The sequence below is a fragment of the Mixophyes fleayi genome, chromosome 2 (assembly GCF_038048845.1).
Source record: "Mixophyes fleayi isolate aMixFle1 chromosome 2, aMixFle1.hap1, whole genome shotgun sequence".
NCBI classification, from domain to species: Eukaryota; Metazoa; Chordata; class Amphibia; order Anura; family Limnodynastidae; genus Mixophyes; species Mixophyes fleayi.
The window spans coordinates 83218311-83245855 of record NC_134403.1 but is presented as its reverse complement, the minus strand read 5'-3'; the positions used below and the strand labels follow the sequence as shown (position 1 = coordinate 83245855).

General features: G+C 39.8%; 1 protein-coding gene across 1 annotated transcript in view; it reads right to left on the bottom strand.

The window, feature by feature from the left end:
* STAT6 (signal transducer and activator of transcription 6) overlaps positions 1 to 16652 on the bottom strand; it is a 331337-nt gene extending 314685 nt beyond the window's left edge. Inside the window, exon 1 of the mRNA XM_075199421.1 lies at positions 16189 to 16652. The gene's annotated coding sequence lies outside the window, so the exon portion shown is untranslated. The remainder of the gene's footprint in view (positions 1 to 16188) is intronic.
* Positions 16653 to 27545: the final 10893 nt, after the last annotated feature.

The window sequence follows — 27545 nt, the reverse complement described above, 5'->3', positions numbered from 1 at the left end:
GGAGGCGCGGAGTCTATCCACGCCCCAAGTTTTCACCAGGGAACCCCGCAAGGAGTTATGGGCTTAGCTGCTGAGACGCGTCGGTCGCGGTTCTCCCAGGTAGCCACCAGCGAGGTCACATGAACAGTCCGAGGTCAAATCCGTGCAGGCAACGAGGTACAGAAGGATGAGGCAGGAGGATAGTCAGGAAACCGAGAGTCAGAACCAGGATAAGGAACAGGAACCAGGGAGAATCCAAGGAATCGTCAAAACAGGCAAAGGTCAATCCGGAGGAGGCGGGCAGGAGATATATATATATATAACAGGGGAGCCTAGAGACAGGTAAGGAGACTAGATACTTTGGCACCCTAGTGATGCCAGAGTCTAGTTTAAATAGAGGCGCCACCCCTGTCATTGGTGGAGTGGAGCTCGGCGGTCAGCTGATCTGACTGCCGACAGGAACTGCTGGCAAGCGTCTCCGTTGCCTAGCAACGAGACGCGATGTTCGGGCGCATGCGCCTGGGCTCCTGTGGCCGGAAGTGACGAGCTAGGCAACGGGACGAGCGGGGATCGAGAAGACGTCCGTCCCGGCACCAGGTAAGAGTGCGGGACGGCGTCTGACAACTAGAATGCTCTGTGTGTTGTATATCAGTCACTAGAATGCTCTGTGTGTTGTATATCAGTCCCTACAATGCTCTGTGTATTATATATCAGTCACTAGAATGTATTGTGTGTTGTATATCAGTCACTAGAATTCACTGTGTGTTGTATATCAGTCACTAGAATGCACTCTGTGTTGTATATCAGTCACTAGAATGCTCTGTGTGTTGAATATCAGACACTAGATTGCTCTGTATGTTATATATCAGTCACTAGAATGCTCTGTATGTTGTATATCATAAACTAGAATGCTCTGTATATTGTATATCAGTCACTAGAATGCACTGTATGTTGTATATCAGTCACTAGAATTTTTTTTTTATTATTGTATATCGATCACCGGAAGAGGTACTGAATTACTGGTCAGATGATTACTGATCAGATGACTAGTTTTATGCCAAAGTGCATAGGTTTGCTGAAGAATATGGCAAAGGAGCAAAAGCTTACATAGGCTGAACAAACGATTGAGCAGACTTAGGGCCTTCCTGGCAAAGTATGGCATGAGAGCACTGGTGTAAGTAGATTTACATAATAAAGAGGAATGTAATTAGTGTAATGTCAGGGCTGGGTGGGAGGAGTAGATCTATATAATAAATAGGAATGCTATTAGTTTTATGTCGGGGCTGGTGGGAGGAATCTATATAATAGATAGGAATGCTATTAGTTTAATCTCTGGGCTGGTTGGAGGAAGTAGATCTATATAATAAATAGGAATGCTATTAGTTTAATGTCGGGCTGGTGGGTGGAAGTAGATCTATATAATAAATAGGAATGCTATTAGTTTAATGTTGGGGCTGGGTGTGAGGAAGTAGATCTATATAATAAACAAGTTAACCCGTGCATGATACTCATGCATTCTAGTCTAATCAAGCTACTTAAGGTGTTAAAAAGGTTCTTGTCATCTTCATCGCCACACACACACGCCGCTAGGCTTTTATATATTAGATAATGCTAAGAATTTAGTAGGTCAGTGTAGTATATAACTCCGCCCAGCAGGTGGCGCTGCAGCTTGAGCGCTCTGTCACCCAGTAGTTTTTTCCACACACACACACACACACTAACACAGCATGTGTGTTCATTAGGTAAAATTACCTCACGAAAATGAGTTTGAGCCCTCAACTCGTAAATTTAGCCTTTACTACCCCTCCCACGGGGGGAAGGGGGGATGATGGAAGTTAACTGACTTCACTATTATAATTTTTTTGTCAAATAATGTCAGTATACGAAATTTCAGGTCAATTGGATGAGCCCTTTCTGAGAAAATAGTTTTTTCCACACACACACACACACACACTAACACACGCCGCTAGGCTTTTATATATTAGATAGGAATGCTATTAGTTTAATGTCGGGCTGGGTGGAAGTAGATCTATATAATAAATAGGAATGCTATTAGTTTAATGTTGGGGCTGGTTGGAGGAAGTAGATCTATATAATAAATAGGAATGCTATTAGTTTAATGTCGGGCTGGGTGGAAGTAGATCTACATAATAAATAGGAATGCTATTAGTTTAATGTTGGGGCTGGGTGGGAGGAAGTAGATCTATATAATAAATAGGAATGCTATTAGTTTAATGTTGGGGCTGGTTGGAGGAAGTAGATCTATATAATAAATAGGAATGCTATTAGTTTAATGTTGGGGCTGGGTGTGAGGAAGTAGATCTATATAATAAACAAGTTAACCCGTGCATGATACTCATGCATTCTAGTCTAATCAAGCTACTTAAGGTGTTAAAAAGGTTCTTGTCATCTTCATCGCCACACACACACGCCGCTAGGCTTTTATATATTAGATAATGCTAAGAATTTAGTAGGTCAGTGTAGTATATAACTCCGCCCAGCAGGTGGCGCTGCAGCTTGAGCACTCTGTCACCCGGTAGTTTTTTCCACACACACACACACACACTAACACAGCATGTGTGTTCATTAGGTAAAATTACCTCACGAAAATGAGTTTGAGCCCTCAACTCGTAAATTTAGCCTTTACTACCCCTCCCACGGGGGGAAGGGGGGATGATGGAAGTTAACTGACTTCACTATTATAATTTTTTTGTCAAATAATGTCAGTATACGAAATTTCAGGTCAATTGGATGAGCCCTTTCTGAGAAAATAGTTTTTTCCACACACACACACACACACACACACACTAACACACGCCGCTAGGCTTTTATATATTAGATAGGAATGCTATTAGTTTAATGTCGGGCTGGGTGGGAGTAGATCTATATAATAAATAGGAATGCTATTAGTTTAATGTTGGGGCTGGTTGGAGGAAGTAGATCTATATAATAAATAGGAATGCTATTAGTTTAATGTCGGGCTGGGTGGAAGTAGATCTATATAATAAATAGGAATGCTATTAGTTTAATGTTGGGGCTAGGTGGGAGGAAGTAGATCTATATAATAAATAGGAATGCTATTAGTTTAATGTTGGGGCTGGTTGGAGGAAGTATATCTATATAATAAATAGGAATGCTATTAGTTTAATGTCGGGCTGGGTGGAAGTAGATCTATATAATAAATAGGAATGCTATTAGTTTAATGTCGGGGCTGGTTGGAGGAAGTAGATTTATATAATAAATAGGAATGCTATTAGTTTAATGTTGGGGCTGGTGGGAGGAGATCTACATAATAAATAGGAATGCTATTAGTTTAATATTGAGGCTGGTGGGAGGAAGTAGAGCTATATAATAAATAGGAATGCTATTAGTTTAATGTCGGGGCTGGTGGGAGGAAGTAGATCTTTATAATAAATAGGAATGCTATTAGTTTAATGTCGGGGCTGGTGGGAGGAAGTAGATCTATATAATAAATAGAAATGCTATTAGTTTAATGTTGGGCTGGGTGGGAGGAAGTAGATCTACATAATAGATAGGAATGCTATTAGTTTAATGTCAGGGCTGGTTGGAGGAAGTAGATCTACATAATAAATAGGAATGCTATTAGTATATTGTCGGGGCTGGTGGGAGGAAGTAGATCTACATAATAAATAGGAATGCTATTAGTTTAATGTCAGGGCTGGTTGGAGGAAGTAGATCTACATAATAGATAGGAATGTCGGGGCTGGTTGGAGGAAGTAGATCTATATAATAAACAAGTTAACCCGTGCATGATACTCATGCATTCTAATCAAATCAAGCTACTTAAGGTGTTAAATAGGTTCTTGTCATGCATTTGGGGCAAGGTCAGGCCTCCTCAGGGGAAGAGCGTTACGTCTCGACGTAAGCGCCCTTTTTTAACGTGGTTTTGTCCACATATCACCACCTCATCATTTTTCTCCATCACCTCATCCTTCATCTTTATCGCCACATCTATCCAGATGTCTATCCTGACACAGGGATCTCTCTCAGCGGTCCTGAGTATCACACCCCTCTCGCTCTGTCACCGCCGGCAACCACCAACCACTCCCCACTGTCACCCCCAGCAACCACCAACCACTCCCAACTGTCACTTCTCCTTCAAGAAATATATATATATATTTTTAAAATCTTTATAAACACTTTTAACAATTAACAAATTAAATTAACAAATTAAAAACATCTTAGTATACCAAATTTCAGCCCTTTCTGAGTTTTTTTCCCCACACACACTAAGAATTTAGTAGGTCAGTGTATAACTTCGCCCAGCAGGTGGCGCTGCAGCTTGTTTGTTTTTTTTTCACACACAGACACACGCCACTAGGCTTTTATATAGTTGATAGGAATGCTATTAGTTTAATGTCAGGGCTGGGTGGGAGGAAGTCATATTTGTTAATTGTGAATGCCAGCAATTAAATTCTGGGTCTGAATGGGTGGATGAATGCCTGTTTTTAAACTACTGATTGAATGTCTGTTTGGTTGGTGGGGAGGAAGGTCTAGATTGTTTGATCACTGCTCACCTTTCCAGGAGGTGAATAATAAATGTTTTTCAAACAGAATCCCAACACTCCAGGATCTGCTGTGCTCTACTATACAAGACACTGAACGATACGTCCAATCCCTATGCTGATTATAACTCTCAAAAGAGACGCACAGGAAAACAAAATAGAATTAATGTCACATGGTAATAATGCATACTTGCCAACTTTTCCTCGTTGGCTTCAGGGAGATCCTGGAGGAAGTGTGAGTGCGGGGTAGGGGCTTGTCGAATCTCATAATTTTGGCCCGCAATATTTGCATCATTAAGCCTGTTCCCGCCACTTATCTATTAAGGGGGAAAGAACCGGGAGGTTGCCCTGCTCTCCCAGGAGCCTCACAGAAATGCGGGAGTCTCTCGGACATTCTGGGAGAGTAGGCAACTATGCGTTAAAGAAAAGCAGCTAATGAATCTCTAGAGCCTGAAGTGTCTTTTACATTTCTGTCTCCATTACTGAAGTCATGTTATCTTACCTGTCAGTCTTTAATTAAATCTTGGTCTCCATGAAAATGTCTACCTTCATAGGTATCAATACATGGACATAGGACACAATTTCTGAACTGTGTCATTATGTCACAGATGGCGAAGCCAACCACGTCTTGTACTGGCTCAGCATCAGGGAGAATGCTCAGGGAGTGACGGAGATCACCCCTATTTCAGGGAGTCTCCCAGACATTCAGGGAGAGTTGGCAAGCATGTAATAATGTCACTTGGTAATAAATAAGGCATTAATGATAAAACAGTGAGAAGAATAATAGTAAGTGCTCCTGGCCCTCACTATCGCAAGAACATTGATTTTGTACACATCCAGCTTCCTGAGCTGCAAGAAAAGCCAATGATAAAGATTATTGTATTAACGGTAATAATGCGCACTATTACTGTAATGTCGGTAATCGTGCACAGGCCACGTTACTTTCGGCAGTATCGTGGCCAATTTAATTCCCCCCTAAGATTCACTGTTTTGCAGAGATCTGCCACATTGTTGCAATTATATTAAAAACTAACAGTAAATTAGGCTCTCTGCCAAGTTGTATTTAAGAGCATGAGTAAAGAAGGTGATAACTCAGATTGCTATCTTTCAAACTGAACTGGTACATCCTACCTCAGCTCACAAGGAGATTGGAGATATATACTTATTTTTCTGCCAAAAAGCAGACAAAACATTAGTATAACTGATTTACAAATAAAATTCTCAATTTGGTGACTTGATTATGAAATTGTGCAGTCTCCTTTCAAGATGTGGTATTTCCAAGAGGCGTCACCAGATTCCAATACATGGCAACTCTTGCAGTTGTTTTTTAGTTGTCTTTTTCTGCAATTCATCATGCAATGCTGACAGTGCAGGAAGTCAGTTTTTCAGTGCCCGGTATGGGCAAGAAAAATAACATGGTTGATAAAATCTTTTAGTAGTGAGAAGGAACAATAATATCTATTTACAAGGGTAAAAAAATGTTCTTTGATTAACTGTCTTTCCTTGCATCAAAAGGCCTCGGGTACGAGATAATTAAAGAGTCATTCCAAATGGCAAACAAACACTATAATCTAAAATGATGTAAAATAAATGTAGTTTATTAAATTAAAAAAGAATACATAGTGATATATTATTAGAAGGTAATGGAGGAGAACAGCATGGCCTCAGTGTGACAGGAAAGAGAACACAGTTCACAGAGCAAATGATGTTGACTTTCTGAGTATACTTAGAGATTCATCACATTTTGTATATTATTTATACAGTTTTTGTGCATTGCTATGAAGGAGCTCCTGTCTCTTTAACCCTATTCCATCACCCTGCACTCTAGGGGACTGGGAAACAGATCACTTTGTTCTTCCTTTACTATGGACCTCACAGGCAATTTTAGGATATTTATAAACAGCAGTGACCTGTAGTTCCATCTTATCTCTGGTACTTGCAGCTGCAGCTAGGCATGCTGTCTCCTTCATCTTCATTCCCAAATGTAATATAACTTTTGAAAAATGTTACTCATGCAAAAAAAGCATCTGGATTCCTTGGATAATGAGAACACAGTGGCTTAAAATATATTTCCATTCAAAACTTTTGTTTAATGAATTTAATTTTGGAAGAAATATCACTTCTACCCTATTCCAAATGTTTACTTACCTGGGGTGAAGAGTTCATGTACAATGTGTACAATCTCTGCAAATATGCCCACACTGGGTAAATATGCCCACTGCTTAAGTTATTTTAAAATAAAAGTTAAAAATAAAAGTTTAGGTCTTTATTTCCAGTTGATTCCAATGACTGAACTTTCTGTTACACGCAGCGCTACATCTTTGCTATGTCTAACAACACAACTTACATTTTATATATATATATATATATATATATATATATATATATATATACATACAAGTTAACCCGTGCATGATACTCATGCATTCTAGTCAAATCAAGCTACTTAAGGTGTTAAAAAGGTTCTTGTCATGCATTTGGGCCATAGCCCAGGCCTCCTCAGGGGAAGAGCGTTACTTCCCGACGCAAGCGCCCTTTTTTAACATGGTTTTGTCCACATGTCACCACCTCATCATTCTTCTCCATCACCTCATCCTTCATTTTCATCGCCACATCTATCCAGATGTCTATCCAGACACAGGGATCTCTCTCAGTGGTCCTGAGTATCACACTCCTCTCACTCTGTCACCCCCGGCAACCACCAACCACTCCCCACTGTCACCCCCGGCAACCACCAACCACTCCCAACTGTCACTTCTCCTTCAAGAAATATATATATATTTTTTTTAAATCTTTATAAACACTTTTAACAATTAACAAATTAAATTAACAAATTAAAAACATCTTAGTATACCAAATTTCAGCCCTTTCTGAATTTTTTTTTCCACACACACTAAGAATTTAGTAGGTCAGTGTATAACTCCGCCCAGCAGGTGGCGCTGCAGCTTGGTTTTATTTTTTACACACACACACACACACACACACAGACTAACACAGGCCACTAGGCATTTATATTATAGATATATATATATATATATATATATATATAGCAATCTCTCTCTCTCTCTCTCTCTCTCTCTCTCTCTCTCTCCAATAAAAATAGCTACATCTATGTACCTGAATATGGTCACAAAAATTCCCAATAACTTTATCCATATAATTTGCAGTAGGGATTGCATTATCCTACATACATCCTCATGAGTTCTTACAATCTAGAGGGAGTGGGCAATGCTGAGACAAGGGAGCATATTTACTAAACTGCGGGTTGGAAAAAGTTAAGATGTTGCCTATTGAAACCAATCAGATTCTAGCTATCATTTTGTAGAATGTGCTAAATAAATCTTAACTAGAATCTGATTGGTTGCTATAGGCAACATCTCCACTTTTTCAAACCCACAGTTTAATAAATATGTCCCATGGTGACCAATGATGATGATGATGATGGTGAGCAAGATGCAGCATACCTTCTAAATCGACCCAATATTTCTCTACAGATCTGTACAAATAAACTCTCCCACTAAAATATGTGTTAAGCTCCTAATTTACAGATGGAGGAGAGTTTATTTCAGTAGTTACACAAGATGAGAATAAGGATTTATTTAAATTAACTTAAATATTCCAAGTTATTCACAACTAAGCTAAGATCTGGCACAAAATAGTAATGAGTCTCTGGTTAATACATTGCCTTCAATATAATAGTCCCTCCTCTACCAGTCTAAAAAGTTGTGTTTTAGGATCATTTGTATTTGAAGTTCTGCTGTGTTGTCCATGAAAAAAAGACAACATTTGCACTTTCTTAATATGTATATATATATATATATAGATAGATATAAAACATTGTTTGTTTGTTGGTGAATATATTCCACAGCTCTCTAGGTAAAGCTGACAAATCTTACATGGTTATTTGGTATTAAAAAAGTAACCTATTGCACCCCATAGCGACAACACAACAATGCGACAAACTGACAAATATTGAAAACATCATTTTTTGGTTGTAAACAATTGTTTGACTGCTGGAAGGAATTCAAATCTTATTTTCTAAATCCCACTATTGGTCTATTTACCAAATATTTTGTTAATATATAAAATCGGCTACACATTACAAATCGGACCCACGCGGTGCCGGATCAACTTGCTAGTAACAACCATTAGGGTCCCACACTTGAAAGACTCTGTGAGTGATGGAACCCTTCTAAATAGAATGAATGCTGCAGTTCAATGTAAGTAACACAGAGAAAATGACTAATATTGGAAAGGGACGGTCCTTTGTAAAGTGATTGTTTAAAATGGATAAAGTCCTTTAGTACAGCTCATTAAAGATATGCTAATCATATACTGCAATACACATTCCTTGTATATAAAATGATATTCTTGGCCCCAAACTTGATATCTTATTTTTTTTTCTCCTCCTGCAGAACTTTTAAGGAATTCCTAGTATCTCACTGTGGTCTCTTTCCCATTTTTGTCTGGTTCCAAACATTTTTTTGGCTACAGTATTGTTCACTTGTGATTCTTAGGCCCTGTACACACAGTAAAACAACAGAGCACTCTCAGTTCCTCCCTCCAGTATAGTGTACTACGTACTAGCTGAGCTCCATAGAACTCCATTATATTCTACTGAGCATTAAAGATCATGAACGCTGCACGCAACATTGAAATTGAGGCAAATCGAACACTGCCAGATGTGTGTGTACATGTCCGCTCACTTACACTACTACTTGGTTTATCAGCATTAAAGGGTGTTTAGCTTTTTAAATGTGCGTTGAATGCCTGATGTCAATGGCTGCATGCAGAGGTTTTTGCCAAAGTAGTACAAAAGCATAGATAAATGTAAGCAAACAAAAGAGGAGGAAAGCAAAACATCAGAGCCATGAAAATACACAAAGTAATATACATCTGTTGATAATTAACTGTAGTTTCAGTTAAGCAGAACAGCTGCATCAACCACAATAAAATACCTGTTACTCAAATTCGGCTAATTCTTTTAACTTTTTTGGGAAGTACTGTACAGTTCTGCCCATCTTGTTGTTTGACATGGTACTTGGGTAGTAGAATATAGCTTAAATAAGTACAGTGTTGTGAGTGAACACAGCCTTTCCCCATCTGACAGACACAGGAAATTGGGGAGGGGTGAGTTCTCTCTCATCCTAGAAAGAATTCACATCTGGGAGACATCCAGGCGGTTTTTACTCTGGTCTGACCTGCGGTGAGAGGATTGCTTAACAAACACTGCAAAAGGAGCCCCATATGTTCTTGGGACAAAGGAGGAGGGGAGTATTGCTCAACGACATCATGTGCTCGTTGCAGATTTTTCTCCTTAATCTATCTTTTTTTCTGTTTTTGTGTGAAATGTTAGACATGCAGGATCCTGAAATTCTAAGGTTGCTCCATTGTTAGATGAAATGCAGGCTGGTCCTTCTAGCGTCCGTTCTGCTTGCTATCCATTGATCGCAATCCCAAATATAAAGCAGCATAGTTTATGTAAAGTGGGAATTACAGTGGAACTAGAGGGGAGGGAGGGGGCATTTTTGTATGTTGCTTAAAGGAAAAGATGATGAAGAGGATGCACTATTTCATGCAGCTTTCTTAAAAAAGTAAAGTGTAATGGAGTATCTACTCCCTCTCTTTCAAAAGTTTTTATAGGACCAAAATGTCAAACAGCATAACTGTAATTCTTGTTAGGACTTGGCATGTCCGTATGATTCTATCAATCTGTGCAGAGCATTGGAATGTGAAGGAACAGGGAAAATTGTACAGACATAATTCTTCATCCTCCCATCCGTTCCACCCAAAAATCATCTTGGAGTAAAGAAATGCAGCAAATCGTAGCAGACAGATATATGCAGGGAATAACATTTGCACAGGGGGCGAATAGCTTCATAGTTTATTATTATTCATTGAATTATTTGTTTTTTATGTATGCCATAGATTGTTTAGCCCTAAGTGAACACATAATTGAATGTCTATAAAATGTAAATAATACATTATTAATACATCTAATTGAAACAAATAAAAACAATGATAAACAAAGTCACTCCTGCAACTCATTGGACTTTTTCCATGGATGGGAGTAACTTACTGTCTCACGTGAGGCTGATCCATCACAGAGATGCAGAAGACACTGTACTGGCAGAGAGATATACACAAACATGGAGCATGGGGCCATTGGGGCTGCTAATAGGGTTATTAGAAACTCCTCAGAAAGGAGAAAAATGTGGGCGCTTCTGTGTAGCCTCAATATGGGATTAATTAAAGCAATTAATTGATTACAAAACCACCATATAATAAACTTGTTAATAGTGTCTGCAGCTTTTCATTAAGATTGTTGTGTCAATCTGTAAACCTAAAAGCCATAGAAAAGCGCAAATCCCTATAACAAGTAAATCATACCATTACAATTGATATATATATTAAAAATAATTTATTCAAATCAATTACACACATAAAAAATAAATATCAATATAGTTTAAAAAGTCCAAATAAGTAGTTGAGGCTACAGCTTGCTGAAAGATTAAATAGCCAGATTAACCTACAGTGCACTTGTAGGAATTCGATTACATATAAAGTCAGTTTATAATTGGGTGTTAACCAGATTCAAACGAATATGGAGAGAGATCACAAGTTGTTGTAGCTATATGGATCCACTTTGGTAGCTCTACTTTCAATAGGAACTGAAGAGTGCTGGAACGAAGAAAAGGGTAGTCCATCCAACAGGGATAGGATTCAGAGACGCAGCTTAACAGACCATGTCAGCCCAGGTACTCCATCAGCTGCAGATGTCTTAAATCCCTTATGATCCACTCTACCATAGTTCCCAAACAGGTTAGTGATACAGATTGATCACACACAATCAATGGTTCCCAAAGTAGAAATTCAAGTAGTGTTGGATCCGCACTTAGGATGTCAGTCTCACCTTTTCAGATGGTTCAGAGTATAATTAAGCACGTTAATCCTTATAACGCTACATCTTACCTGCTTCTCCACTAAAAAGTGTGGTTTCCTCAGAGAAGTGTAAAAGAGGGATGTAACCAGTGCAAGAGGGGACTGCAAGGGGAGCAGTTAAATGTGAGTTGCTGATATATTTAAAACAAAAGTGAGTGAGTGATGTGATCAATTAATGGGAAGGCTATTGACATGCGGACAGCAGCTACAGATGTACCCTACTTCCCACATAATCATCTCTTCATAAATATAAAATAGTAAAAAATGTGTGTAGAAAATAGGAAATTACAGACTAGTACCAAGGTGTATCATCACACCAAGTCAGGGTTGTTTTGAGGATAAACTGAAATATCATCTCAGTTCAACTGCTAGACCCAGTAAGTTCAACTGTGATGGATGTTATCATCTCTGTTCCTCCATTAGTACTGTCCATGGCCTCCTTGTAGATAGCAGACACTACAACTTCTCCGAACATGGGGAACAAATGTCCTAGCTCTGTGTCTAGCAGTGAGCCGACCACCGTCTCATAAACATAGCCTAGCTTGAGGAAGGGAGAGTTAATCCAGATGAAGATAAAAAAAAAAAACCATAAAAACCTCTGAGATCCACCAATCAATCAGGATCTTTGTAGCAGGTAAAATCCATTGATGTCACCACAATTAATGGTGGCAGGCAGCAGACATCCAGAGTTAGCAAATGCAAGGAATGCAGCACTTATGTGTTTTTACCTCTCCTAATCTATCTTTTATAGCAGTTAGTTTTCCACCTGCCCAATTCCTTAATACCCTCACATGAACATCCCTCTCCCACTGCTGACATATCCGTCCAATGCCAAAATAGTGTGAACTAGTCACCCATGCTCAGCCCCATCCTATGTATTTCTTAAATACCATCACTAACTGATATTTAATCAGTGGAGTACCATTCTCATGCATAAACCAAACCTTCTGCTATAGGGGTTCTAATCTTCAAATATTCATGTACCAGTGTAACAAGACATATTGATTTTTTTCACATTGACTACCAACGTGACCCATCTACCCAACCTAATCTGATCTGTCTTGGATTCTTGAATTTTACAGATTATGGACTGCTAATTCACTACTATGTTCTTAAAAAACATGCCTGACAATGATGAACTCTTTGAGAATAGAACCAACTAACTCAACCTAAAAGCTCAAAGAAAGTCATTAAAAAAGCCAAATGAAAAAGCACAAATTCAAATGAATCAGTTGGGGGGGAGCTTGCGGATCAGTGAGTAGGGGAGACAAGGATCTCAATAGGTGCAGGCATGACAGCCCCCCTCCACCTTTGCACCTTCAGTACTGCTCGATCATGCATAAATTCTGCTATACATATTCTGATTTTAATGAAAAAGAAATGAGTGACAAAGATTGCTGTGACTATTTTTAAAAAACATTCATAAATATTCATAAATATAGTTTTCCTAAAGGCTAAGGGCAAACATGTACATGTTTAGGTAATGTAATTCATGTTCAGGTAACGCAAATCAACATGTTTAGGAATTATATCAGTTAGCAAAATATCCTTAGCAACTATATGCTGTTTGCAAATTAAGCAGCCAGTTCAGGATGCTGAAATACCCAGCCAATCACAGCAGAGTTTTAATACTTAAAAAAATGAGTGCTGGGCAGCTAGGTCTCTGACTTATCAGGGGCTCCAGTGTTTGGTGCCTGCTGTAAAGGTGGTTGTTGTGCCCTGGAGTAGAGATACATTAAATCTATGCCTCTTTTCCCAAATCAACAACCACTTTTGAATATATCATGCCACCCAAGGCAATGTAAAATATTGCATAAATACCAGCTTTAAAAAAATCACAAACCAAGAATTACACCCCATTGAATGGTTTTTACAAATAACAATGCATAGAATTAAGTGTCTTGCTTCATTTTAATGGGAACCCCAAATCGCTTTTTCAATGTACAATTCCTCCCCCATTTAAACTTTAGTGTCGGCACCTGGGCTATTAATATTCCATTGTTCAAATCAGCATGATATACATACTTTAAAGCAGCAATTCCATGTTGGTATATTTGTTTCTTCAAAAAGCATTTGTAGTTTATTTTAAGCATGCATCTTAGCTTTCCTACAAATCATTATCTCCTGTTCAAAATCTTACTGGAGGTTGCAAAATATATTGATGCCTGTTATACAGACACAGGGCTAGATTTACCAAGCTGCGTGTTTGAAAAAGTGGGGATGTTGCCTATAGCAACCAATCAGATTCTAGCTTTCATTTATTTAGTACCTTCTACAAAATGATAGCTAGAATCTGATTGGTTGCTATAGGCAACATCCCACTTTTTCAAACCCGCAGCTTAGTAAATCTAGCCCACAGACTCACAGACTCAATGCTCTCAGAATGCAATGTGAATGCAAAAGGGGGAGGAGGAAGAGGAGGATTTTATGGCACACAGAGCAGACAGAGCTCAGGGGGAGTTCCATTTGCCATGTGACTGTGGTTGTCATGGTAGTCCATGACACAGTTCAAAATTACAAATAATTAAAGTAGCCTGAAGAAACAAGTCTTCATTGAGAGCACCAGGTTGCACCATATGTCCCACAGAAACATTGTACATGTGTAGCTGTATGAAGGGAAGTAGGGATGTCTTTCATTCATATAAAACATGCTGTTGCCATGGCACAGTTTCAGGTATACATCTGCAATTCAGGCGGCCACAGTGTTTCGGCAGACAGAGTTCCAAGCAGGTCACACTTACCTCCTGTCCTGACCTGAGAAGCCAGAATTAGCTGAAATCTTGTCCTGGAAGTTAACACGTTGTTCTACTTGTCTAACTCACGTTAGACAAGTAGAATCTTAACATCTTTCCTTGACACATTTTCTTAGCTTTGCAAAAGATGCACTCTCAAATCTCACCTACTGTTTAGCTATATCACATGACTCATCACATCCAACGCAAATTATATATAGTATTGTATGGAAAAATCTGGTTTCAACATAAACAAGCTAATCTTTACTGTAATTATGCAACGTATTAGTGCACAAGTGCATTAAATGCGCCCATCAAACATGGAGGCAGGAGAAACATCATAGTTTAAAATTAAATTCTGATTAAAAATTTAGATGTTCATATGTAAAAAGGACATTAATGCACACGTGCATATATGGAAACATGTTACAATTCTTTAGTATAATTTTAGATACTTGGAACTAAATGTTAGGCAAAACATTATACTATCACTTCCTGAGCATAGTTATGCTATTGCTATGTGAGATTTATTAGAAAAAGCACATAAATAAATATGAAAATAGGTTTCAATTAGCAAATTATAAAAAAGATGCACATATCCAGTAATACAGTTGCCTATGTGCATACTCTATTAATTATGCAAACATACATGTGCAATTTCATACTGTGCAAATTGTATAAATAAGTGAGACAGGTCATATATACAGTGGTAAAGAGAGAAAGTAACCCCACCAACGTTTCAGGGATAATCCCTTACCAAGAGATCTCCTTTATAAAGAACAACATCTTAAACAGAGTCCTACTGGTGCCAAAAGTGTATAACCATAGTTGTCTACTCTCCCGGGAGGTCCAGGAGACTCCCGAGTTTTTGGGAGTCCTTCTCGATTCCTGGCAGAGCAGAACAACATCCTAGTTCCTGGCCAGCCCATTAGTTAACTGGTGAGTGTGGGGCCAAATGACATGCCCTAAAAAATCACCACCGAGATCCCCCCTCCTGGAAGAGAGATCTCAAAAGTTGGCATGTATGTGTGCTGAATCTCATGTCACCATTGCTATGGAAAGATGAATTTTCTCAAAGGCAGGGCCCTCTACCCTATGGGCTAGATTATAGTTTGATGAAACTGACAATTTCAAGTTTCTGTGTTTTTTTCTGTGTTTTTAAATCCGCCAGATTTACTAAAGGCCAAACCGCCAGCTAAAAGACTGAAAACCACAGTTTTACAAACCACCACTTTACCAAATTGACATCCCGATTTTTAACATGATCAAAATACAAACAGTCAGATTTACTAAGCAGCTGTTTGAAAAACCACCGGGAAAACTGCCAGAAAAAAGAGGTGGTTGTGAGAGGTGCAATTGCCCAAACTACATGTTGTCTGAGCTTTATTGCCATTCAGAAGATATGAGGAGGCACTACTGACATATAAATTGTGGGAGCAATCATTATTTATTAATTAAGGGGAAAAATTAACTTATAATTAACTTTTGTAGGCAAGTTTTATTTTTCATTATATTAAGTGGACAATATTATTAAAAACAACACACAAAAACAGCGCTAACAGCCAGTAGACACAGAATCTGCTTTAACAGTCCGTGAGAATTAAAAAACATATATTAATAAATAAAAGAAATAAAATGTATCAGAGAGTACATCACTGGCCAGTGGAAATGCTGAATAATACAGTCAATAACAATTGCTCGATAAATTATATCAAAGCACCATGCTGGAATGTGTATATAAATATCACAACAAAATGTTAATGGCATGAACTGCTGACTTAGATCCCGATGGAATGGATGTAGAAGGTGTGGCCACACCAATTGAGCAAGATATTGTAATCCCAATAGTTTCATATAATTCACTCAATAAAACAGTACGGGATTCCTTCAGACGCAGATCAATGAATGGTAATGCATATAAGTAAATAATACCGTTCTTTCACAAACACCTCAGGATAATTCACAACCGGCTCGCCCTCTCATAATGTGTATGGAAATGCTGTACAGACCTTGGTAAGAAGAATCCTCCCGTATGCTGGTCTGAAAGATGTAAAAATCCTTGAAAACAGCGTGTTCCATACAGTCTGTTAGTGGACAGAAATCTGAGAGCCTGCAGCTCCGACAGGAGCGCTTGCGTTCATCTAAATCAGAGCCGTATGGATTGAAGGGTACGTAGATGGAAAATCCAACAATAAGAGATGTTCGGTGATGAAAGCGGTAACATGAAATCCAGAATCGGTGTAAAAACAGCAATAAATTTGCATGGAGTCAATTGAAGCTCAGCGTGTCCTCTCTCTATCTGACGCGTTTCATCACCTGCGGGTGATTTCATCAGAAGTGGTCTAATTGCTGTGATACAAGCTCCTATTAAATATCCTCCATCTAATTAATTAAGTAACAACTGAGTCAGAAATGGGTAATAGTCTCCCTCGCGGGAAAAGTGATTCTCCTTCTCTCATAGTTAGAGCTCCATTCCGGAGCAGACTATTATGATGTTAAAATACTCATTATATTCGTCTCAACAGTTAGTGGAGACTCAGAAACCCCCCCCCCCCCCCCTGCGTGCGCCACTGTTCTCTCTCTCCTTTTCACTTGTAGTGAAGTTTGTAAAACAATTAACAATAACCCCATCGTTGCCTGACTTCAAATTGTTATGGAAAAAGTGAATTGTGTAACATAAAGAACTGTCCCTGTGGATTTTGTACAAGTATGTTTTTTTATTTATGTCCGTATATGTTCACAAGAGTATGTGTTTTGCTTGCCAGTACAGTTTTGTTTTGTTTGTTACTGTGAGGGCCCGTTCACACCTATCCACTATCAATGTTATTTTCAGCTGCTAATGCGTGAAAAGTGCATCTTAAAATAGGATAAGAGGTTGAATGGGCTCATTCCCACCATTGCAATCTAATTTTTTTATGCTGCATTTGCAGTTTTAGAATGTGGCACAAGCATAATGCTTGAAAAACGCAGTTTAGAGTAAACCAGATGTTGCTGGTTAGGGGATCAGAAGTTAATTAGTGACTGAAAGGCAGTTTTTAGGGGTGAGCCTTGTCGAAGTCGTATAATTGGATGAACAAAAGTAAATTGGTTAATATTGTTTTACCGTGCGATCGCGATCAGTACGCCACGCTACACGTGGCATGGCGCGATCATAAAATACGCATGCACACTCTCGCACTCTATTATTTAGTTATTTATATAATTCATATTTATATTGGTTCCATTCCACAGTGATTTATGAGCAGATAGTATTTAGTTTATTATTAGTTTATATATTATGATTATATTTACACTTTAGTGTTATTTGAGGTTCAGGTTGCAGGAACTGTTTGGTGTCATTTTAATCCCTATTCGTCAGCAGTTGTCTGATTCATTCGCCGAAGAGATCGCACATTGCATACTCTAGTTATTGATGTTAGGGAATAAATGATCAGAGTGATACCAACTGTAAAATGCTAATAGACTAGTTGAAACTGGAGTCTTGACGGGAAAGTCAGAGCACAACCCTTGGAGAGATGACCCCCACCTTTGGATATTTTGGTTTGAACTAGCCTATGACCTGCAGCACTCTGGACCTTCCTGATACCTGGACCAATAGAAGCAAGCCACACCATCTGCATTGTTTTCACTGTAAGACTGAGTGTATATAATACAGCTCTAACTGGTACCAAATGAGTCATTCTCTGACCACAGTATTCTGGAGTGAAGTACTGTACGCTGGTACCAGTGGGAGTGCAGCTAGCGCAAGCGAGCGCAGCAGTATGTATGTATCTTTTGGTATTGGCTGTACTGTATTATAATTATGTATTGAACTGTTACATTTTGCATCTGCTAATAATAAATTACTTTGTGCTTTGGAAACACAAATCGCTTAGGCAATGCTTATTTGAAAACGATAGAATTACTTTAATAGCCTGTGAGTTAAGAGTGTGTTGTGATGGCTGTAGTGACATTGTGTACCATGAACACGAACTTATTCAAGTTTCAACAATGTCTTGTCTCTTGAGGACAGGTGACCTTCTCTGTGATTGGCTATCATGAGAGAAATAGCATTGTAACAACTGCAAATGAGTTGCTCATTTCTGATAAGAGATTTTATAGACTAAACTAATAAATACTTCTTAAACAACATTAACCCACTTTTTACAATTATTACAGCCAGCTGTCCATAGGGAATGTAGTGATTTCCTGTTATGATATTGACAATTCAATCTAAATATGTTCAGTGTCCAGGGCCGCCGAGAGGGGGGGGTACTAATTACCCGGGCCTGGGCATGCCAGGGGGCGCGGCCCGAGCCCTAGCACCAATGATTTTTTTTTTATTGATTTTTTTTCAAAACTAAATTTTTTGGGTTGTTTTTTTTTTTTGTGGTGGGGGGTCGGTCGTTGGTGGGGGGAGCAGGGTAGTTTAAAAAAATAAACATACTCATGTGATCGCGGCGCCGGCATCCCTCCTCTCTGCTCCATTCAGACTGAATGCCGGTTGTGACGTCATCATGTCACGCCCAGCATTCAGTCTGAATGGAGCAGAGAGGAGCAGAGAGGACCAAGAAAGAAGAGAGAAGAAAAGGAAAAGGTAAGTAAAGGGAGGAAAACGAGGGGGGGGGCAGCATAGCACCAAGGGGTTAAAAAAACAGGGGGGCAGCATGACACAGAGGGGTTAAAAACGGGGGGCCATGGCACAAAGGGGTTAAAAAACGAGGAGAGGCAGCATGACACAGAGGGGTTAAAAAACGGGGGGGGGGGGCAGCATGACAAAGAGGGGTTAAAAAACGGGGGGGGGGGGGCATGGCCGAAAGGGGTTAAAAAATGAGAGGGGGCAGCATGACACCAAGGGGTTAAAAAACAGGGGGGCAGCATGACACAGAGGGGTTAAAAAACGGGAGGGGGGGCATGGCCGAAGGGGGTTAAAAAATGAGAGGGGTCAGCATGACACAGAGGGGTTAAAAAACGAGGGGGCGGCAGCATGACACAGAGGGGTTAAAAAACGGAGGGGGCAGCATGACACAGAGGGGTTAAAAAATGGGGGCATGGCACTAAGGAGTTAAAAAACGAGGGGGGCATGGCACAGAGGGGTTAAAAAATGGGGGGGAGGCATGGCACAGAGGGGTTAAAAAATGAGGGGGGCATGGCACAGTGGGGTTAAAAAATGGGGCAGCATGGCACAGTGGGGTTAAAAAACAGGAGGGAGCATGTCACAGTGGGGTTAAAAAACAGGGGGGAGCATGTCACAGTGGGGTTAAAAAATAGGGGGGCAGCATGGCACAGTGGGGTTTAGAAATGGGGGCAGCATGGCACAGTAAGGTTAAAAAAACAGGGGGGCAGCATGGCACAGTGGGGTTAAAAAACGGGGGGCATCATGACACAGTGGGGTTAAAAAACAGGAGGAGCATGTCACAGTGGGGTCAAAAAACAGGGGGCAGCATGGCAGAGAGGGGTTAAAAAATGGGGCGGCATGGCACGTTGGGGTTAAAAAATGGGGCAGCATGGCACAGTGGGGTTAAAAAACAGGGGGGAGCATGTCACAGTGGGGTTAAAAAACAGGGGCGGCAGCATGGCACAGTGGGATTGAAAAAGGGGGGGAGCAGCATAGTATAGTGTGATGAAGGGGAGCCAGGTGAAGGGGGCAAAAGCAGCATGGAGGGCACAGTGTGATCATAAGGCATGGCGATGATGACGGAGCACATATTTGTAATGTTGGAGCTGGAGGAAGGCCTAATTATTAATCGTGGGTGGTATTAATTTAACGCCAGGGTTGTTTGGAATTATCTAAATGTAGCCATTTTTTTCCAAATAGGGCCCCCAGCATTCCAGGATCCAGACAAGCCGCAACTAAAGAAACCTGCAGCCACAGATGGTGAAAGTGAGAAGAACAGGTAGGAGAGAGCAGGACAGTATGTGAAATGTTGTGATTCTAGTAGTGACAGGCCAAGACTGAACTCTTTGTGTACACACTGCATTCTTTCTATACTACACTGTGGTGCTAGATGTCCTGAAAGTCAGGAGTGCTTGGCCATATGTGACGCTCCGGCGAATTCAGAGCCTAGTGATTTTGATGTGTTAGCCACGCCCCAATGGCGCATTTGCCACGCCCCCAAATGCATGACCACAACCCCGAAAAATTTTGCGCCGCCCTATTTTTTAGCATACTCGACTATTAGGGGGGCCCCATGAATTTGTTGTACTGGGGCCCTGAATTCCTCTTGGCAGCCCTGTCAGTGTCACCATTCATCTCATTCAACCTCAATGGGCTTGAGTCATTAACGCACACATACTGAGCGCATCGTGCCGTTGTTCTCAACGGCACGTCAATCGGCTCTGCATAATTAAATGTATCAAGGTCCGATTTTTTCATCTTTTTAAAATGGTAGCAAATCGCAGGTGATAAGCTGCAATTTTAGTCCCCAAGTCGCCAGATGTATTACACTGCAATTTTTACTCTGATCTTAAAAATTGCTGGTCCTCTCTGGCAAGTTGCTGCGATGTCAAACACTCCTGTGTTTAGCTAACTCTCCTGTGTTTCCTAACTGCGTTATTAGAAAACACATCACTGGTACACTGTCTGTCTATACAGCCGGAGGTCCGGCGGGTGTCAAAAATTTAAAAATAGGTAAATGTTAAAAAAAATAAAAGCTTGGGGTCCCATCGCCTGAGCACTATTAATCCTAGTGCTGCCAGCCTACTGCTGGTTGCGTGAAAATCGGGGAAAAATTTGTGTGGGGTTCTCCCAATTTTTATGCAACCATATACTATAACAGAACCGCAAGCTCTATTTATAGCCATGACAGCATGGGAAAATCCCTTAGACTATAAATAGACCTCGTGGCTGTGCTAAACTCATTGCATATCGGAACTTGTACAGTGTACAAGCTGTTCCTGTGTCATCTGTCATTTTTTTTTTTTTTTAACCAAGCATGTTCCGGGTTGGATTACAAATATGGGGGCCCTCCTGGCCTGAAGAACAGAAGTCTGCAAGCAACAAGGGGGCCCTCCTGGCCAAGAAGAACAGAAGATATTTAGCAGGGACATTTGGAATTACAAATTTATTTGGACATTTCAAGCAGGGACATTTGGAATCACAAGCATTTTTGGATTAAAAGCTGCTGACAAAAGAAGAAAAAATCTGATTGGTAAGTATATTGGGGTTTTCTTATTTTTAATAAATATATGTGGTTTGAATAAGGGTGTTTAGTGTATTTATTAGGGTTTTATTATTTTTATTAAAATGTTGTGGTTTGAAACAGGGAGTTCTGGCTAATTTAACATTTTGTTTTGTGGTACTACAGGTCTCAGCCAGCCATGGGTGTCAGGGCATGTTGGCACTTGTGGTTTTCCAAGTGTCAGCATGCCCTGGCTGCCATAGGTATGCTGGTGTTTGTAGTTATACAAGCATCAGCATGCCCACACTGTTTATGGCACCCTGGCTGGCTGGGACTTGTAGTTCCACAAAACAAAATGGCTTCTGTTTGTTTTTTAACATAATTTTCGTTGTTATTACCCTACTACCCACGGCCTATGGGGGTAGGAAGAGCCCTAGTGCTTTCAGCACTGGACTGGTTATTCCTAGAGGGGGAAGCCCATTCGTTTTTTTTGACGGACCCCACTCCCTAGGAAATCCTAGCCAGCACTGAACAGTCTGGGGTTGGTTTGTCATTATGGCAGGGGCACCCGATTTTCATGCAATTAGCAGTGGGCTGGCAGCACTAGGATTAATAGTGCTCGGGCGGGGGGGCCCATTTAAACTATTGACAACCGCGGGGACCTGCGGCTGTATAGACAGGGCAGTCTAACAGTGATGTGTTTACTAATCACGCAGCTAGGATGCAGCGTGTTGTATGATACAACACGCTGCATCCTAGCTGCATCCAAACTCTCCTGAGTTTGCTTTAAAAATCAATAGATACAACTTGTATCTATTGATTTTTAAAGCAAACTCAGGAGAGTTTGCTTATTCGCAGCTTCATACATCTGAGACCTGTATAGCTAGAGTGGCAAACAGTCGGGACTTTGATCTCTATTGATTTTGGAAATAGCGATTTTGTCAGAAACACATCTCTGGTGATTTTACATCAAATCTCACTTTAATACATCTGCGAGATGAAACACCCGCGAGAAAATCGCTGGATTTTCAAAATTTGAGCTTGATACATTTATTCCCTGGAGTCAGCAAGGAACAGATCTCAAGATACGTGTGGTGTTGACTATGGATGTAGGTTTACTCTGCTGTACTAGACCAGACACTGTAGGATGCTTACACTACGTATGTGGAATATGAAATCTCAAAATGAATGAATTGAGAAAAAAAAAATTAATCAATTAAAGTTACCTGTCAATAATAGAGTCATTTATGATTAGAAATGGAAATTGTATAAAAAAAAATTATATCTTTTTTTTTTACGTTGAAAAACATTAGGGTTAGGGTTAGGGTTAGGCTGTCCTTAATGTCTACTGTACATAAAATACATTGTTACAGTTGCTCCTGATTGCAGACACATGTTATAGCTGCATACGATACTGATCCAGGACTTAGACTAGACCCTTAGCTGGTGCAAGAGATGCGACAGAAAAACAAGAAACTTTCACACACGCAGAGCTTCATTCCGACATGGCTGCATTCGCTTGAGTTTGGCACGCCCACATTGTGCATCGAGTACGGGCAAACGCCCATTCCCTACCCCGTTCACTCCCCAAAATCGTAGGCCGTCGCAACTGTCATTTGCTTTGGCATATGCAGCAGATTTGCTTTCGTTGACAGCTGAGTGTCCTCGTTCTGGGCATGCGCAGAAGGGAATTGCACAAAAAACAGATACTTTCCTAATGACTCAGGCCCTATGTGTCTATCTATACTGACAATCCACCTGGGTAGCTGGTGACAGAGCAGCACATTTACATAACATAACAAACTTCCTGCTACATTTCTAGCCTTCATATTTAAAAAAAAATCATTTAGGTTAGTCCCCCTTCCCTTAATTATGATAGATGGATGACATAGTAGTAAGGTATTTATGGGGGACTGAGGCTTTTTTATTTATTTTATTAATTTATTCTATTAATTTAAAATGTTTGTACTTTTTTACTACGTTTTTCCACCAATGGAACTAAAAGAAATACGCAATATGTAAATTTCTCTGCTGATTGAATGTTTATTTATTTATGCGTGGTAATCTCCCTTTGTCCCCCAGATGGCCTCACCCGCTCTTTTGGGGTTCATTATAGCGTAGTCATCTTAGCATTAGAGAAAGGAACAGTACCATGTATATGTAATACAGATGCTTACTTATTAACAGAAATACCCTTGCTCGGAAGACTCCAAGGACAATGAAACGCATCAGGTAAGGGTCTTGGGAGAATATAATATTGGATCTGAAGGATTTATTATCATTGAATACCCCATATTAGTTGGAACATCTTTGAGAGCAACCGGTACTGTAATGGAGACAAGGAGGATCCGTATGCAATTTGAGGGAGAATACAATACATTTTGCAAGCGGACTAAAGAGAATTTCCTTCCTGTGAAGAGTAATATTCTATTGTTTTTTATATAGTATTAAAGACATATTGGAACTCTGATTTAGGACTGAGGGCTGCTGTTGGGAGAACTTTTTGCTAATAAACAACTTCAACCAGTGGCATAACAATATTTTATATATACAAATTATTGCTTCCTAAAAATGCTGAAGGAGATAGTATGTTGATTCTTGTTGTCTCAAACATAGGATGAAACATTGTGGATACCTAAACATCTTCTGATGCACATTAATGTTGGGATTGTCTTATACCAATTACCATCTTATCGAGTGATATTTGGAACGCTGAATATATTACCCTGTATCCAAATTTGAGTCCTTTTAAATCAGAATGCTATTTGTTTGGCCAGACTTTATAGAGATAATCATCTCATTTTGTAGATTTTTCTAATCTGTGATGATGTGGCATTATGCTGCATAGCAGAACCCCATACCAACATTTGGGGAAGGGAGATGGTGGTCCATCCCTGAAGGCTCAAAAATATTTTTTATGCTATGCTCCGAGGAACACAGTTCCAGCACTTCTTTTGGCCCCATAGTCTTTCATGTTTAAAAATATTTTTTACATCATCCCATCATATGTCATAAGTATTTACTTCTATATTTTTATCTGACTAAGATCTACTTCCCTTTCTATGTGAGTTTTACTTCTTTTTTTCTACAAAGTAAGGGCTGTGTTACTGTATTACATCTTAAGTTGCTGACACTCCGGTAAGAGAAGGCAGTACAGAGGCAGAATGGTTAGCATTGCTCCATTACACCACTAGAGCATTGGGTGTGAACCTGACTAAGGTGCTTTCTGTGTATAGTTTGTATGTTCTCACGGTGCTTGCATTGTTTGCCTCTCTGTGGTCTGTCCTCTCCCCATGGTCCAAAGTGGCAGGTCATATGGCATCCGAATAAATTGCCACTGGTGTTTGTGTGTCTGTAATAATGAAATAAGATAAAAACCAACATGGCTGAATAGCAACGTCAGAAAAAGTAACACGAAACAAACATATCCCAAGCCCGGGAATGGTGGGCCTCCATTTTATTTGGGGCACTGGGACACCATTCAGAGCATGGACTTTATCTTCTAACGTCTCAAGACAACCATTTTCAACAATGTATGCCAGATACTTGGTTACATATTTGCCAAGAGCACAAATCTTGAGGTTAGCAAAAAGACCTGTGGTATAGAGGGACTGGAGTGCGACACATTATCTATTTAGATGAACCTGCCAATGCACTCTAAACTCCACTATGACATCCAGGTAGGCCACTGCATCATTTTGAAGAGGGAAAGAGTACGTGAGCTGTTGAGCTGTTTAACAGAAATGGGAGTGCCATGGAGTCCAAAAGGAATAGTTACAAATTGGTATAGCCCAATGGGGCAAGCAAAAGCGGGTTGAATTCTCAGCCAATTATAGATACATGATAATCGAGGAGCTCATTGTGTCAAATGTGGAAACATTGTTCACCTTGCAATAGTCTATTCAAAGTGGGTACTTCGATCTGAGTTTGGGACAAGATCAATGTCACCTCTAAATTGATGTACAAAGAATGTGTCCTATTCCTGTCCAGGCATGAATTTGGTCGATCATATAGATTTGGGTTTTGTGCATATTCAAAACATTCTGCAAATAATTCTCAAACCCTAATGGGTGGCTCATCCCACGATTCTCTCTAATGGTTGGGGATATCTGTCTCTCTGTCCTATAGCAGCTCAAAGGGCAAAATGCTGAATGACACCTGGGACACCCTACAGACTGAGCAGAGAAGGGAGAATTTCATTCAAGTTGCTCTCAGTTTCACTGAATTTTCTCAACATTGCCTTTAATGTACAATTAAACCACTTGGGTAGGCCATTAGTCTGAGGATGATAGACCAAAGTCCCAACCTAGCTGACATTAGTAGCCTCAGAACCCCTTATGGAGCTATCCCATGATTCTGGAAGACCACCATGCTGCCCCACTGCCATAATTTTGAAAGGAAAAACTAGGACACTCCTGTGACCTGGGGTTTGCTCAGGCCATAAAACAATAGCAGATTATTGTACTTAGATATTGCAGAGGATGTTGTGGAAAGTGCAAAAGCTGGTTTTGAAGAGCTATTATTAGTGGGAAAACTTCATGCAGACCAAATTTATTTGTTAAGAGTACAACGTGTTTCTGTCCTTGGTCTCTGTCCTTTTTAATCATTGTATATACAATCTAGGAACAGCAATTAAAAATTGTATTTATTTGTCTGTTGATGACACAAAGTTATGTAAGGGACATAACTCAGGGCACAATATAACTGCAGAAATTTTGGACAAAATGAGTATCTGTTTTGTTGCTGGTAAAGTGCAATGTACACAAATAAAAATGATGCCTTTTGGGCTGCAGAAATACTAAAGCAAATTACTTATTATATTGCAATATACTTGTGAAATCCTCAATCCGCCAATGTCAAGCAGTGCCAGCCAAAAGCCAATTTTAGTAAGAGTCACATGATAAAATTATAATCATCATCAACAATAGCTATTTATATAGTGCCACTAATTCCACAGCGCTGTACAGAGAACTCAAATCAGTCCCTGCCCCATTGGAGCTTACAGTCTAAATTCCCTAACATACACACAGACAGACAGAGAGAGAGCCTATGGACAATATGATAGCAGACAGTTAACCAACTAGTATGTTTTTGGAGTGTGGGAGGAAACTGGGGGACCCGGAGGAAAACCACGCAAACACAGGGAGAACATACAAACTTCACACAGATAAGGCCATGGTCGGGAGTCGAACTCATGACCCCAGTGCTGTGAGGCAGAGGTGCTAAGCACTACGTCACCATGCTGGGTCCATATACAGATGAATTAACACTGTTCTAGTCATGCTTCATTATGTGGTCCTTAATGAGTTAGGTAAATGGGCTAAAGTGAGTCTTATTAGAAATTTTTGAAATTACAAAAAATAATTGTGGGTAAAGCTAGCTGCAGTTGCCTACTGCTTCCGTAAAGTGGATTTGTAGCTGTTATATTGCCTTTTACAAGCCAGATCTAATGCCAAAATAAGAGCTTTCAGCAGGATGTGACCACAGATAGACAGTAGCATATATGCAGGGATGGAGTGTTTTATGACAATTTACTTTAGTGTCACTTTAAAAGAAAACAGAATAGGAAAGCAAGCCTCTCTCTTTCTCCCCCATATATTGAATTTACAGGTTGTTGGGAAGGGTAAAAGCAGAGCACGTTAGTAAAATATAGTTAAATATAAATAGCATGTATGTTTTTACAGCATAAATAGAATACACTATTCAGGCTAGACTATAGATGACTACATAAATTATTATAATATGTTATAGTGTGTACAAATCCTAGGCAGAGTTGTTCACAGATTTCGACGTGCACAATTTAATTGCCCAATAAAATAGAGAGTGTGGAGAGAATTGTAATTATTTGTTAGGACAAACCTAGATCCCACTGCTCTGTATTGGAAAGACAAAGAATGAGCAGGTCGAAAATAGTGTTGGCTTTCTAGATAATTCTTTATTTTCTCTGCCTTTAGCATCAGCATTCAAATGTGGTTCTATGCGATGTTGCTTGCAGACTAATGCACATCATGCCTATGTGTTCTACCTGTCCCATCAAATTAAACTTTAAATTGGAGGTTTAATTATAGGGCAGAGAAACAGGGGGACTTTAGATGGGTCTTTGACCTCATTGCTGTACCCCTTGAGGGGTGGGCTTACATTACTAGCATTCCATAACACCTCAAAGCTGCTATATCTCTGACAACTTCATGAGAAACAGATGTAACCTCTGAGTCTGGACTGTTTTACAGCATTGAAAATCACAGTACTCCTTAGAACATGGAAGA